We start from the raw sequence: 5,000 nt of genomic DNA, 5'->3' as shown, positions 1-5,000 counted from the left end.
ATGAGCACACCTGAACTTGGGTGGGGTGCTTAAACCAATGGGAGATGGTCAGTCTCCCTGGTAATTTTAAATACAAATACAAAATTTGGTTTTTTAGCACACCTTACAAAAAGTTTAAATCAACATCTGGGAGTGCTGCCAATATGACCCAGTAATTACACAAACAAAGAGGTATCAGCGCACATCCATTTTCAAAAGCACAACATATTTTTTACTGCTGCAAAAAATTGCCTGCATATACATCAAGAGACAACTATCTTTTTTTAAATAATATTGGGAACTTAGTCACACAATATGGCCATATTTTGCTTAGCCAGTCACCGCTTACAAGGTGCCCCAATTCGACTGGTCCTACTCTAAATCCTTTTGCCACAGAGGGCTGAAACATTCCTGCTTTTACTCTTCATAATAGAATGAGACTCCCTGGCTTTTTATTCACAACTCTTTAACACTGTAATGAGCACACCTGAACTTGGGTGGGGTGCTTAAACCAATGGGAGATGGTCAGTCTCCCTGGTAATTTTAAATACAAATACAAAATTTGGTTTTTTAGCACACCTTACAAAAAGTTTAAATCAACATCTGGGAGTGCTGCCAATATGACCCAGTAATTACACAAACAAAGAGGTATCAGCGCACATCCATTTTCAAAAGCACAACATATTTTTTTTTACTGCTGCAAAAAATTGCCTGCATATACATCAAGAGACAACTATCTTTTTTTAAATAATATTGGGAACTTAGTCACACAATATGGCCATATTTTGCTTAGCCAGTCACCGCTTACAAGGTGCCCCAATTCGACTGGTCCTACTCTAAATCCTTTTGCCACAGAGGGCTGAAACATTCCTGCTTTTACTCTTCATAATAGAATGAGACTCCCTGGCTTTTTATTCACAACTCTTTAACACTGTAATGAGCACACCTGAACTTGGGTGGGGTGCTTAAACCAATGGGAGATGGTCAGTCTCCCTGGTAATTTTAAATACAAATACAAAATTTGGTTTTTTAGCACACCTTACAAAAAGTTTAAATCAACATCTGGGAGTGCTGCCAATATGACCCAGTAATTACACAAACAAAGAGGTATCAGCGCACATCCATTTTCAAAAGCACAACATATTTTTTACTGCTGCAAAAAATTGCCTGCATATACATCAAGAGACAACTATCTTTTTTTAAATAATATTGGGAACTTAGTCACACAATATGGCCATATTTTGCTTAGCCAGTCACCGCTTACAAGGTGCCCCAATTCGACTGGTCCTACTCTAAATCCTTTTGCCACAGAGGGCTGAAACATTCCTGCTTTTACTCTTCATAATAGAATGAGACTCCCTGGCTTTTTATTCACAACTCTTTAACACTGTAATGAGCACACCTGAACTTGGGTGGGGTGCTTAAACCAATGGGAGATGGTCAGTCTCCCTGGTAATTTTAAATACAAATACAAAATTTGGTTTTTTAGCACACCTTACAAAAAGTTTAAATCAACATCTGGGAGTGCTGCCAATATGACCCAGTAATTACACAAACAAAGAGGTATCAGCGCACATCCATTTTCAAAAGCACAACATATTTTTTACTGCTGCAAAAAATTGCCTGCATATACATCAAGAGACAACTATCTTTTTTTAAATAATATTGGGAACTTAGTCACACAATATGGCCATATTTTGCTTAGCCAGTCACCGCTTACAAGGTGCCCCAATTCGACTGGTCCTACTCTAAATCCTTTTGCCACAGAGGGCTGAAACATTCCTGCTTTTACTCTTCATAATAGAATGAGACTCCCTGGCTTTTTATTCACAACTCTTTAACACTGGTTAAATGGCCATATTGTGTGACTAAGTTCCCAATATTATTTAAAAAAAGATAGTTGTCTCTTGATGTATATGCAGGCAATTTTTTGCAGCAGTAAAAAATATGTTGTGCTTTTGAAAATGGATGTGCGCTGATACCTCTTTGTTTGTGTAATTACTGGGTCATATTGGCAGCACTCCCAGATGTTGATTTAAACTTTTTGTAAGGTGTGCTAAAAAACCAAATTTTGTATTTGTATTTAAAATTACCAGGGAGACTGACCATCTCCCATTGGTTTAAGCACCCCACCCAAGTTCAGGTGTGCTCATTACAGTGTTAAAGAGTTGTGAATAAAAAGCCAGGGAGTCTCATTCTATTATGAAGAGTAAAAGCAGGAATGTTTCAGCCCTCTGTGGCAAAAGGATTTAGAGTAGGACCAGTCGAATTGGGGCACCTTGTAAGCGGTGACTGGCTAAGCAAAATATGGCCATATTGTGTGACTAAGTTCCCAATATTATTTAAAAAAAGATAGTTGTCTCTTGATGTATATGCAGGCAATTTTTTGCAGCAGTAAAAAATATGTTGTGCTTTTGAAAATGGATGTGCGCTGATACCTCTTTGTTTGTGTAATTACTGGGTCATATTGGCAGCACTCCCAGATGTTGATTTAAACTTTTTGTAAGGTGTGCTAAAAAACCAAATTTTGTATTTGTATTTAAAATTACCAGGGAGACTGACCATCTCCCATTGGTTTAAGCACCCCACCCAAGTTCAGGTGTGCTCATTACAGTGTTAAAGAGTTGTGAATAAAAAGCCAGGGAGTCTCATTCTATTATGAAGAGTAAAAGCAGGAATGTTTCAGCCCTCTGTGGCAAAAGGATTTAGAGTAGGACCAGTCGAATTGGGGCACCTTGTAAGCGGTGACTGGCTAAGCAAAATATGGCCATATTGTGTGACTAAGTTCCCAATATTATTTAAAAAAAGATAGTTGTCTCTTGATGTATATGCAGGCAATTTTTTGCAGCAGTAAAAAATATGTTGTGCTTTTGAAAATGGATGTGCGCTGATACCTCTTTGTTTGTGTAATTACTGGGTCATATTGGCAGCACTCCCAGATGTTGATTTAAACTTTTTGTAAGGTGTGCTAAAAAACCAAATTTTGTATTTGTATTTAAAATTACCAGGGAGACTGACCATCTCCCATTGGTTTAAGCACCCCACCCAAGTTCAGGTGTGCTCATTACAGTGTTAAAGAGTTGTGAATAAAAAGCCAGGGAGTCTCATTCTATTATGAAGAGTAAAAGCAGGAATGTTTCAGCCCTCTGTGGCAAAAGGATTTAGAGTAGGACCAGTCGAATTGGGGCACCTTGTAAGCGGTGACTGGCTAAGCAAAATATGGCCATATTGTGTGACTAAGTTCCCAATATTATTTAAAAAAAGATAGTTGTCTCTTGATGTATATGCAGGCAATTTTTTGCAGCAGTAAAAAATATGTTGTGCTTTTGAAAATGGATGTGCGCTGATACCTCTTTGTTTGTGTAATTACTGGGTCATATTGGCAGCACTCCCAGATGTTGATTTAAACTTTTTGTAAGGTGTGCTAAAAAACCAAATTTTGTATTTGTATTTAAAATTACCAGGGAGACTGACCATCTCCCATTGGTTTAAGCACCCCACCCAAGTTCAGGTGTGCTCATTACAGTGTTAAAGAGTTGTGAATAAAAAGCCAGGGAGTCTCATTCTATTATGAAGAGTAAAAGCAGGAATGTTTCAGCCCTCTGTGGCAAAAGGATTTAGAGTAGGACCAGTCGAATTGGGGCACCTTGTAAGCGGTGACTGGCTAAGCAAAATATGGCCATATTGTGTGACTAAGTTCCCAATATTATTTAAAAAAAGATAGTTGTCTCTTGATGTATATGCAGGCAATTTTTTGCAGCAGTAAAAAATATGTTGTGCTTTTGAAAATGGATGTGCGCTGATACCTCTTTGTTTGTGTAATTACTGGGTCATATTGGCAGCACTCCCAGATGTTGATTTAAACTTTTTGTAAGGTGTGCTAAAAAACCAAATTTTGTATTTGTATTTAAAATTACCAGGGAGACTGACCATCTCCCATTGGTTTAAGCACCCCACCCAAGTTCAGGTGTGCTCATTACAGTGTTAAAGAGTTGTGAATAAAAAGCCAGGGAGTCTCATTCTATTATGAAGAGTAAAAGCAGGAATGTTTCAGCCCTCTGTGGCAAAAGGATTTAGAGTAGGACCAGTCGAATTGGGGCACCTTGTAAGCGGTGACTGGCTAAGCAAAATATGGCCATATTGTGTGACTAAGTTCCCAATATTATTTAAAAAAAGATAGTTGTCTCTTGATGTATATGCAGGCAATTTTTTGCAGCAGTAAAAAATATGTTGTGCTTTTGAAAATGGATGTGCGCTGATACCTCTTTGTTTGTGTAATTACTGGGTCATATTGGCAGCACTCCCAGATGTTGATTTAAACTTTTTGTAAGGTGTGCTAAAAAACCAAATTTTGTATTTGTATTTAAAATTACCAGGGAGACTGACCATCTCCCATTGGTTTAAGCACCCCACCCAAGTTCAGGTGTGCTCATTACAGTGTTAAAGAGTTGTGAATAAAAAGCCAGGGAGTCTCATTCTATTATGAAGAGTAAAAGCAGGAATGTTTCAGCCCTCTGTGGCAAAAGGATTTAGAGTAGGACCAGTCGAATTGGGGCACCTTGTAAGCGGTGACTGGCTAAGCAAAATATGGCCATATTGTGTGACTAAGTTCCCAATATTATTTAAAAAAAGATAGTTGTCTCTTGATGTATATGCAGGCAATTTTTTGCAGCAGTAAAAAATATGTTGTGCTTTTGAAAATGGATGTGCGCTGATACCTCTTTGTTTGTGTAATTACTGGGTCATATTGGCAGCACTCCCAGATGTTGATTTAAACTTTTTGTAAGGTGTGCTAAAAAACCAAATTTTGTATTTGTATTTAAAATTACCAGGGAGACTGACCATCTCCCATTGGTTTAAGCACCCCACCCAAGTTCAGGTGTGCTCATTACAGTGTTAAAGAGTTGTGAATAAAAAGCCAGGGAGTCTCATTCTATTATGAAGAGTAAAAGCAGGAATGTTTCAGCCCTCTGTGGCAAAAGGATTTAGAGTAGGACCAGTCGAATTGGGGCACCTTGTAA

Source organism: Bombina bombina, chromosome 2 (genome assembly GCF_027579735.1).
Source record: "Bombina bombina isolate aBomBom1 chromosome 2, aBomBom1.pri, whole genome shotgun sequence".
Taxonomy (NCBI): Eukaryota; Metazoa; Chordata; class Amphibia; order Anura; family Bombinatoridae; genus Bombina; species Bombina bombina.
This window is presented reverse-complemented; position numbering follows the sequence as displayed.